General features: G+C 40.2%; 3 non-coding genes and 1 pseudogene across 3 annotated transcripts; 1 reads left to right on the top strand and 3 right to left on the bottom strand.

Annotated features, from left to right (window-relative positions):
- Positions 1–3,926: 3,926 nt before the first annotated feature.
- On the top strand, positions 3,927–3,999 carry trnav-cac (transfer RNA valine (anticodon CAC)). The gene has a single exon. It is a non-coding gene; the product is annotated as a tRNA-Val (tRNA).
- Positions 4,000–5,193: 1,194 nt separating this feature from the next.
- On the bottom strand, positions 5,194–5,265 carry trnag-ucc (transfer RNA glycine (anticodon UCC)). The gene has a single exon. It is a non-coding gene; the product is annotated as a tRNA-Gly (tRNA).
- Positions 5,266–6,079: 814 nt separating this feature from the next.
- LOC128610626 (histone H2B-like) lies at positions 6,080–7,400 on the bottom strand (annotated as a pseudogene).
- trnag-ucc (transfer RNA glycine (anticodon UCC)) lies at positions 6,643–6,714 on the bottom strand. The gene has a single exon. It is a non-coding gene; the product is annotated as a tRNA-Gly (tRNA).
- Positions 7,401–11,718: the final 4,318 nt, after the last annotated feature.

Raw genomic sequence — 11,718 nt, forward strand, 5'->3', positions numbered from 1 at the left:
TCTCTCGCGCTCTCTGTGTTTAGATGAACGTCATCATGGAATTTAAAACACTTTCTTTCAGTTTCCAAACAGGGAATCACACGGAATTCAAATTAAAATTAAAAGAATGATTTGGAGCTCCGGCGCGCATGCTTCTGACCAGGCGTGTACACAATCTAAATATGGAACTGTATAAAATCCGCCCAACACAGTCTCAATCCAGCCTCCTGGTGTCATGCCAGGAGACTGAGGAGCTGGGCCGGACGGAGACCCTCCTCCATAACTAGGAACACAACACGCACAGTAACACCATAATACTAAACAAACAATGAACACACATAACACTCTCTTAGGCAAACTACACAGACAGTTTCGCAAAACACCAATCATTTTGCGTTATGACAACTTTAAATTAATTTCAACCAACGAACTACACTGAGTTGGAAAAATCACCTTTTCCTCTACAATCAAATGTATTTTCAATTAAAACTCATTTAATAATCTGTATAATAAACACAAGTTTTTAACTTGATTACTCATAAAAAACATGTTGTTCCAGCTAGTTTTTCCACATTATTTAAAAGGAATTTAAGTGTTATGTACTTAATTACCATAATTGTGAACACATTTTTTATAACTTACTAACTTCAAGTTGTTACGAGGCGTAGACGGAGACAAGCGCGGGCGAGCGGAGAGATGACGTGAGGAAGAATCCAGAACGAGAATCGGATCGGGACAGAACAGGTAGGGTGTGTATCGGGGCGTAGGCAAAAGCGTAGTGAGAGACGAGCGTTAAGTCGAGCACCAGGGAAAACACTTCTAAGGAAATCGGCTTGGTAAACAAACAGAGACGAGGCTGCTGAGCGGTTACTTCGCAAGCAGCTAATGCTAGGGAGGCCCTTATATAACCTTAGGTGTTTGCAGGTGTTCGTAATTAGAACTCCGGCGAACTCGAGCGCGGGTATGACTGGGAAGTGTAGTCCTCCTCCGCCACGTCCCTGGGCGGCACTACACTTTGTGAGCTGCCTCGCCGATTTCGCCGTGTCGTAACACAAGTTGTATAACAATAGTTACTAAAATACTACAAATATTATACCTAACATCTCTGCAGGATTTATAGACAAGGAACTGAATGAAATTAGCAATATAGACAAAAAAGAAACACTCTGTGTCGACTACTTTTTATCTCCCATAGAACTATCCACAGTCCAAAGGCTGCTGAAAGAGCAAGCTAACTACAGTTGAGCTATTGAGATTATAAGGCTGTATGTGTGAATGACAAACCAAACCATGTATTCTAAAATCTGGGCTAAGACCTCCTTTTAGGCCTACAGAAAACTATTCCTTTTTTATCTCTCTGCTCACACATCATAAAAGAGAAACCCTTTATTATCACTTAATTTATGGAATATAAATGAAAGGTAAAATGGACTTTCTCCTCCACATTTCGAGCGTCTGACTTACTCATTTCTCAACAATGGCTTCTGGGGCCTGAAAGTGCACACTTTTTTCCACCTTCAGTCTTCCTTTTTCCCTGGATCACACAATCTGGGAATATGTTTTTATATATTACAGGTCTAGAAGTTCTGATTTACACAACGGGCAATCAGGCAGATGTCTAAAATATTTACAATGTTCTTGACTGCTCCCCAATTTTTAAAACATTCATACAGCAGTTATTGATACCAAAGTAATTATAATACAAACAGTCCCACCCGACTCACACAAAGTCTGTACCAAATACAAAACATTCAATGAAAAAGCAGAAATATCTCACAAAGTTCTGTGTTACCCATCTCAATCTGAAGAGCACACACACACAGTGTTGTTTTTTTTTTTTTTTTTCCTTTCACACAGAAGCAGGCCTGCATGCGCAGATAAGAACACACACATACACATACACTGAGGGAAGCCTTTACTCACACTTGTCTCCAAAACTAAATTTTTAGAACTTATCACACACATATGCCTTCTTTTTATCACCAATGCGCACAAGCTCACATACACATGTTATATTCACACACTGTTACACATATTTATATTATTACACACACACAATTGTGGTTACACATTCATACACGGGCACGCTTCTCTTGACGGGTCCTTTCCCTGAGTTGCGCGACCCGGACCTGGGCCCAGGATTTACACCCCTCTCTATCCAGCCCTGGAATCTTTCACCAGCGGTATTAGGGGTCCCCCACCAAAGCAGCCGCAACCTCAAGTGGCTGGTATCTGGGGTTTGAGGCCTCATTTCCACCTGCCTCTATTGCAGCCCTGGAATCTTTCACCAGTGGTATTGCAGGACTTTCACTCACACAACACATATACAATTTCATTAAACAACCTTATACACCTTATACATAACCCTTATGCAATCACATATCGGTTCACACTTCTCTGACCTTTTCTCACTCACTCAAGGTTCTTTTGGAGACCAACTTAGTCTTTCTTCCCACCCCAGGGCTTCCCACTCGTGACAACAGATCACTAAGACAGAGCTTTGAAATAACAGGCGTCTGCAGTGCCTTTTTCCAAACGGCCTATCTGTTGCCTTAAAGAGTGAAGTCCCAAGGGAGAGATTACAGACGTACGGGTCTTAGCCCAGTCCCATCTGGGGTGCCAAATGTAGGTCCAAATTTTGCCTATTACCTGAAGACACTTAACATAGAAACAGATACTCATATATTCAATTGGAGAAAGAAAAATAAGACACCAGCCGTGAGTGAGAAGAAGCAAGGGTCCAGGTTTATTTGTTCCGTTCCACCACACGAGATCCACACAGTTTGAGACGTCCCAAAATGCGATCTAAAAAAAACCAGAGCTGAAGCTCTTCTATTTATACAGTTTTCTTAGGGTCAGGATGACCCAGACATCAATATGTTTTAGAAAGAGCCTTCCCACAATACCATTATGTTTTAGAAAGAGCCTTCCCCGAACACCATTAGGTTTTCGAAAGAGCCTTCCCATAATACCAATAGGTACGAGACTCAACATTTCGGAGAGACCTTGGTCTCACGGGGTCCGCTGTTCCCATCGATGGTTATCTCGCGGCAGTAGCCGTTCCCATCGACGGTTATCTCACAGGTGCAACTTGGCTCAACGACCCTTATAAACGGCCCGTCTTGGTTCTCTCTTAAAAATTAAGGCCTTCGTCTGTGTTACTCCTGACTTTTTCTCATGAGAAAAGAATCCTCCACACCTTCAAGTGCATTATGAGTAAGTTTCTTTGACATTTTTCTGTATTTCTGTTTTATAATGCTTTTTTCTTTTCATATTTGCTCTACATTGCTGTTTTATATCTGGTTATACTGCATGCAAGTATTTTACCCCCTTTTCTGTACTCCATACTTCACAATATCATTATAATATCCTTATAATCCTTATAATATCCTAATACTCCTTTTATTATTCTTATAATGTTCTGTTTACCTTCTGTATGTGTGTGCGTGGCGGCAAGGGCTCTGTGTGTGGGTGTGTCTCTTAGTTGACCGTCCACCTACGCTCTGAGGCCTGCCGCACTAATCATATACATGTATGGTTTGCGCCTTGCTTATCTGTGTGTGTTGTGTCTTAGGTGAATGTGAGCCCAGTGAATTTTCAATAAAATTACATACTACTCATACTAGGTCTCCCTCGTGTTTTTCATGTATATTTTATATACAACATCTTCTCATCTACCAGTTCCTTCCCTGTTCATCGAGTGACGTCGAGTCAGCATGACGGATTCAGAACTCACAAAGTGGCACTTACCTTAGTGGTTATTTGCTTTAGATCAGGGTTGTCCAGTCTTATCCAGAATGGGCCAGTGTGGTTGCAGGTTTTCATTCTAACCAAGCAGAAGCCACACTTTAGTCTATTGAAAGCCAAGATCAGCAGATCAAACAATTGGGATCAGGTGTGGCTCCTGCTAGATTGGAATGAAAACCTGAAGATTGGACAATGCTGCGGTTTCTTTAGTGTAGTGGTTATCACGTTTGCCTCACACGCAAAAGGTCCCTGGTTTGAGACCGGGCAGAAACGCGCTGGGAGTTCTGAATTTTGCTTTAACAACTGACCGGTTGTCATCACGGTAGGATCAGGTCCTCTAGGAACAGCCGGAAGGCGAGACCTTGAACAGAGCAGATTTCCTTCTCTTGTGCTTTTGTAGCAAAGCAGATAACATTTGCTTACAAAATGAAAGGGAGTCTCTGGTTTTCCACAGAAAACGGAAACCTGGCTCTTTCGTTGCTCAATAAGACTCTGAACGTGACTGGAAAATTTTCCGTAAAGTACTGGTCACCAAGTTCCCCTATCAGCAAGAGGTCTACGCCCGAAAAAGGCTTTGAGCAGTTTCCCTTCCGTTGAGCTTTTGTAGCAAGGCAGATAACAGCTGCTTGCAAAATCACAGGCAGTCTCTGCTTTTCCACTGAATGTGGAAGCCTGGCTCTTTCCTTCATCAAGAAGACAAGAGTAATGATGCGCTTGACTCGAGGTTGCAACTTGTAATTCCCCACCTCCAAGCAGGAAAACACAAAGAAAACGCACCCTCCACTTGAAATTGCCATTCGTCAACAGTGGGAAGACTTCTCATCTACCAGTTCCTTCCCTGTTCATCGAGTGACGTCGAGTCAGCATGACGGATTCAGAACTCACAAACTGGCACTTACCTTAGTGGTTATTTGCTTTAGATCAGGGTTGTCCAGCCTTATCCAGAATGGGCCAGTGTGGTTGCAGGTTTTTATTCTAACCAAGCAGAAGCCACACTTTAGTCTATTGAAAGCCAAGATCAGCAGATCAAACAGTTGGGATCAGGTGTGGCTCCTGCTAGATTGGAACGAAAACCTGAAGATTGGACAACGCTGCTTGAGACCAATCAGCATATAGACATATTTGCTTATTAAATATAAAACACTGACTATATAGATGGCTGATTGTGGAAAATGTACACCTCTCATCACAGTTTGCATGCTAGCTTGTCGCTAACAAAAGACGGACACGGAGAGACCGCATTTTCTTACGTTTTCGCCCCTGTTCACGGGTCAAACGTGCCCTGATGGATAATGATGTGTTTACAAAGAGCCACTAACAATACAAGTGGGAAGCAGAAAGAGTTCTAGGAGGCCTGCAGAGAAGCCTACAGCACATCCAGTTGACCAACTTATTTTCAGGTAGGTGATTCCTTCCTTTTGAGCCAACTACTATAAAGCACCTCAAGAAGCTGCAAGTTACAATTTGTGCATTGGCCAGGAATCGAAGCCGGGTCAACTGCTTGGAAGGCAGCTATGCTCACCACTACACCACCAATGCCATGTTGGGCAATTCAACTCTGGTGAGCAAAAGTTTAAGTATGTGTTCTTCTCATCAGAAGACCTTAGACAACAGCCAAGGGGAGGCTCTCTCGTGGTTTCTGTAGTGTAGTGGTTATCATGTTTGCCTCACACGCAAAAGGTCCCTGGTTTGAGACTGGGTGGAAATGAGTTGGAAGTTCTGAATTTTGCTTTAATAACTGACACATCCTACTGTGTCATCACAGTAGGATCAGGTCCTCCAGGAACAGCCGGAAGGCGAGACCGTGAACAGAGCAGATTTCCTTCTCTTGTGCTTTTGTAGCAAAGCAGATAACATTTGCTTACAAAATGAAAGGGAGTCTCTGGTTTTCCACAGAAAGCGGAAGCCTGGCTCTTTCGTTGCTCAATAGGACTCTGAACGTGACTGGAAAATTTTCCGTAAAGTACTGGTCACCAAGTTCCCCTATCAGCAAGAGGTCTACGCCCGAAAAAGGCTGGGAGCGGTTTCCCTTCCGTTGAGCTTTTGTAGTAAGGCAGATAACAGCTGCTTGCAAAATCACAGGCAGTCTCTGCTTTTCCACTGAATGTGGAAGCCTGGCTCTTTCCTTCATCAAGAAGACAAGAGTAATGATGCGCTTGACTCGAGGTTGCAACTTGTAATTCCCCACCTCCAAGCAGGAAAACACAAAGAAAACGCACCCTCCACTTGAAATTGCCATTCGTCAACAGTGGGAAGTCTTCTCATCTACCAGTTCCTTCCCTGTTCATCGAGTGACGTCGAGTCAGCATGATGGATTCAGAACTCACAAACTGGCACTTACCTTAGTGGTTATTTGCTTTAGATCAGGGTTGTCCAGCCTTATCCAGAATGGGCCAGTGTGGTTGCAGGTTTTCATTCTAACCAAGCAGAAGCCACACTTTAGTCTATTGAAAGCCAAGATCAGCAGATCAAACAATTGGGATCAGGTGTGGCTCCTGCTAGATTGGAACGAAAACCTGAAGATTGGACAACGCTGCTTGAGACCAATCAGCATATAGACATATTTGCTTATTAAATATAAAACACTGACTATATAGATGGCTGATTGCAGAAAATGTACACCTCTCATCACAGTTTGCATGCTAGCTTGTCGCTAACAAAAGACGGACACGGAGAGACCGCATTTTCTTACGTTTTCGCCCCTGTTCACGGGTCAAACGTGCCCTGATGGATAATGATGTGTTTACAAAGAGCAAAGAACTACTAACAATACAAGTGGGAAGCAGAAAGAGTTCTAGGAGGCCTGCAGAGAAGCCTATGGCACATCCTGTTGACCAACTTATTTTCAGGGAGGTGATTCCTTCCTTTTGAGCCAACTACCATAAAGCACCTCAAGAAACTGCAAGTTACAATCTGTGCATTGGCCGGGAATCGAACCCGGGTCAACTGCTTGGAAGGCAGCTATGCTCACCACTATACCACCAATGCCATATTAGGCAATACAACTCTGGTGCACAAAAGTTGACCACCACCACCCAGGGGGGAAAGCGAAAGAGAGAATTGCTCTTTGTATGAAAAGTGGGTGGCTCTTAAAAGAGCCTTTGGGTTGATGAAGACGGCGATAACGCGCTTTACTTGGAGCTGGTGTACTTGGTGACAGCCTTTGTACCCTCGGACACTGCGTGCTTGGCCAGCTCGCTGGGAAGCAACAGGCGCACGGCGGTCTGGATCTCCCTGGAGGTGATGGTGGTGCGCTTGTTGTAGTGAGCCAGACGAGAAGACTCACCGGTGATGCGCTCAAAAATATCATTCACGAAGGAGTTCATGATGCCCATGGCCTTGGATGAGACGCCGGTGTCAGGGTGCACCTGTTTCAGAACCTTGTACACGTAGATGGCGTAGTTCTCCTACCTGGACTTTCTGCGCTTCTTGCCTCCTTTGCCGGCCGTCTTGGTCACGGCTTTCTTTGATCCCTTCTTGGGCGCAGCCTTGGCTGGATCAGGGATGATGCTGCTTCTTGAGTAAACGAACAGAGAATGACTAACGCCCGCCTCGCGCCCGCTCTATTTACAGACCCACATGCTAATGACGCCCAGACAAGACACCTTTTTTGATTGGCCAAAATTCGATACCTCCTGCTGCATGGCACCTCCTACTGCTCCTCCTCCCTCCATGCTCCCTCCCTCCTTCCTTCCTTCCTCCCTCCTCCCCCTCCGCTACGCTTTGTTTCTCTTCCCGCCGTTGTACTTTCAGGACAACGTGCACTATGAAAAAACAATTGGCTTGAAAAAAATCATTTTTTACTTAATTATATATATATATATATATATATATATATATATATATATATATATATATATATATATGTGTGTGTGTGTGTGTGTAGGAGAGAGAGAAATATATAAGTAAGTTTTTACTAAAACAGTCTTCTAACTCGTTTTAAACAAACACATTATAATAATATTTAGTACTGTGCATACAGTATTAAATAATTATATTTATAGTTTGTTACAAAAAATACAAATAGATTGTCTCTTTTTATGTATACAGATAGAAGTTCTTATGCTACTTGTATACAGTGTTTGATGCCTTATGCGTGACAAAAGGAAAAGGTTTTTGACTTTTTTCACACACGGAACAGCTCTTTTTCTAGACATGTGGGTGGCTCTTAAAAGAGCCGTTGTGTTCGCGTCATTCGGTGTTAGAGCGTTTAACCGCCGAAGCCGTACAGGGTGCGTCCCTGGCGTTTCAGGGCATACACCACATCCATGGTGGTCACGGTCTTTCTCTTGGCATGCTCGGTGTACGTGACGGCGTCGCGGATCACGTTCTCCAAGAACACCTTCAGCACACCGCGAGTCTCTTCATAGATCAGACCAGAAATATGCTTTACACCGCCACGGCGAGCCAGACGGCGAATAGCCGGCTTGGTGATCCCATGAATGTTATCACGAAACACCTTACGGTGGTGCTTAGCGCCTCCTTTGCCGAGTCCCTTACCGCCCTTGCTTTTTTTTTTTTTTTAATGAATTTTATTGAATTTATGCAAAATTTAAAATCTTACAAAAAGTCATTCAGAAAGAAAAAAAAAATACTTACATAGTCAAGGTACAATTACACGCAAATAGAGTCCCACACTGAAGAGTCTTTAAACCAAGATGTGCTGCTTTTTAGTCTTCAGAGTTCTTTTTGAATGTCTTTGAGAACATCACTGGATATAAACGTTTGATTTATAGTCATTCTGGCTCTTGTTTTCCAGAGTTTAGATTTAGTCAAACATATTATGAACCAAATGAAGTCATGCTGGGTCTTGCTACAATTTTCTTTAAAAATGCCATAGAAAATTGAGTTCATATTTATTTCTATATTAAGACCAATGATTTTTATTTTATCCCATGTTTCTTTAGAGCGATAACACTAACAGGAAATGTTCGAGTGTTTCCTCTTCATTACAGTTAGGCATCGGGCATTTGCTGGTTTTTACGAAACAGCTCCATTTTACAACCGCTCTTACTGGGAGCCTTCTTACAGCGACTAACCAAGTTGTATCTCTCAGATGTTCAGATAGGATTTTATTCTGTAAATTTTGGTGACATTCTTTGTTTTAGTCTTCCTCCAAATTTCTGAAAGCCACAGGGTTACTTTAAACTCGATCAACAATTAAAAGATATATTTCTTTGCTCGAGTCTTCCACCCAATCGATGTTTAGATCTTTAAATTTGTTAGTGAAGTCGGAAAACATCAGCTTTTAATACGGAATACCTTTTCTCGATGGTCCTTTTTTAGATTTCCAGTTGGAGATGTTCCCTATCCATTCGGTTTGCCTGGCAATACCACTCGCGATGATTTTGCACACTGCTATTTTAGTTTTTAGGGATATATATCGACAGCCCCAAGGCCTCCCAGTTCCCTTCTCTTAAAAAGGAGCTCACGTTTTGTAACCTCACGAGTTGTATCCCATATGAAATTACAGCATATTTTATGAAGTCTTTTTACCCATACATCTGTCAGAGGTAAGATACATGATAAAAACAGTATTTTTGATAATAGAAAAGTTTTTATAATATTTATTCTAGTTTTATAACTTAGATTACACGATTTCCATTTATCAATTTCACCTTGTATTATTTCTTCTTTTTTTGACCAGTTATGGTCGACACAACCATTATTATCTATATATACTGTATACCTAAAACCTTTAATTGCTGAACTTCTGGGACATCTATGGGAAATTTGTTTTTTTCATTTCCAATCCAGACACATTCCGTTTTAACTTTATTTAGGGAGGCTCCAGAGACTTGATCATACTCGCTAAAATATTCAAAGATAATGTCTAGTTCTTGTTTAGATTTCACAAATAAAGTTATGTCATCAGCATAAGCAGAGATCATGACTCTGTTCTTTCCTATTTGAAGGCCCTTAAGTCTATGATCATCTTGGATTTTTTGTACAAGTGGGTTTATAGATAAAATATATAGGGCTGCACTCAGAGGGCACCCTTGCTTTACACCCCGCATAACTTCAAATGGTTCAGTCAAAGAACCGTTAACATTTACTTCAACCGTCGATTTAACATAAAGGCATTTAATCATGTTTATGAAATTTTCAGGGAATTGATACAGTTTTAAAATCTCCCACAAATAGTCTCTTGAGATATAGTCAAATGCTTTTCTTTGGTCCAAAGCCACAATGTAAAAACTGTCACCATTTTTATCAAAAACTAGTTCTCTTAAGGTGTTCAAGTTGTCCCACATAAATCTTCCCTTTATTGCACGTTTGTTGTTTAGCTATTATTACGTCCAAATAGTCACTCATCCTGTTCATAATGATCTTTGCAAAAATCTTATAATCGACATTCATTAGGGTGAGATGTCTCCAGTTGTTGATATCACACATTTCACCCTTTTTATACAACAAGGATAAAACGCCTTCATAGAACGAGTCATGCATGTAACCTCTAGCGATCCCATCATTGAAGGATTGTGTTAATAATTTAGCCAAATCTATGGCGCATACATGATAAAAATCAGACGGGAGACCATCTTTCCCTGAAGACTTTTTAAAATTTAACTGTTTAATGGCATCAACAACTTCAGCCTCTTTTATTTCCTCACCTAAGCTCTTGGAAGATGGGTCGACACTATTTTTTACATTCAAAAAGGTTTTTAAAAGTTTATTATCCATTTCAATTGAGTTATACATGTTTGAACAAAGGATCCGAACAGTATCTCTGACGTCTTTAGGATTTTTCACTATAGTTCCATTATCTGTTTTAATGGCTTCGATATATTGGCTTTCTTTCCTTTTATTAAATAGTAAAATTGCTTTTGTTTGATTTAGAAGTTCATCGGAAATTATTCTTGCTCGGACTTGAATGTTCAGTAAAAACTCATTATTAAAAGTTTCTATCTCTTTTTTCAAATCATTTAAGTTGTTTTCTTCACTTTCATCTTTTGTATTTTTCAGTTTTAGGTTTATATATTGTGTCATAATTGTATTGTACTTATAATTTTTTTCTTTATTAAAACATAGACATTTGTATTTAAGAAATTTTTTAATCTGGATCTTAAAAACTTCCCACAAATCACAATAATTGGTAGTGAAGATATCTAAAGTTTTAATCCTATTAATTTCTTCTTTTAATTCTATAATCAATAAAGGACTTTTCAAAATTTGTGTGTTTAATTTCCAATAGTTTCTTCTTTCTTCATTTTTAAATCTAATGCCACATATAACTGTCAAGTGGTCCGACTCAACCAAGAGTTTTGTTGTATAAAATTTTGCCTCAAAATTATTATTAATATATATCCAGTCAATTCTAGTTTTACATGTTTTATCAAACCTTGTAAAGTTCACTTTCTCTGGATATAATGTCCTAAATATGTCGGTGAAATGCTGTTCATTCATTATAGATTTAAGGACACCACCTTCTCTCCTAATTTTACATATTTTGGAAGAAATTTTATCATTATCATCTGTTATTGTATTAAAATCACCGCATACAGTGGTATAGAAACCGACACACAGGAGCATTTTAAGTTTTTTAAAAAGCTGAATTTTACCAACAGTATCCTGTGCTGTGTATACATTTATTACTCTAATTTTATTTGTGCAATAAAACACATCTATAAACATTAATCGACCTGGAATTATTTCACGGCTCTTAATTATTTTAAATTTATTGTTATAAAATAAGGGTCGCAATACCATCAGCTTTACTTTCGGATATTGAAAAGATTGAAGGACCTTTGATCCATAGACTTTGAGCGTCCTGTACGTCTGCAAAACTGCTTAATCTGGTCTCTTGTATACATAAAATATCAACATGTTCTCGACTCAATATATTTAACTTTTTCACTTGATTAATTTTTGCCTGAATCCCTCTAACATTACATGTGGCAACAGTTAAATTTGAAAAAAACAAAAATTTAGAGAAGATCTTCTCCGATAGATATTATTGGATGTCCATTAGTCCACATTTTCTCAACATTG

The sequence above is a fragment of the Ictalurus furcatus genome, chromosome 7 (assembly GCF_023375685.1).
Source record: "Ictalurus furcatus strain D&B chromosome 7, Billie_1.0, whole genome shotgun sequence".
Taxonomy (NCBI): domain Eukaryota; kingdom Metazoa; phylum Chordata; class Actinopteri; order Siluriformes; family Ictaluridae; genus Ictalurus; species Ictalurus furcatus.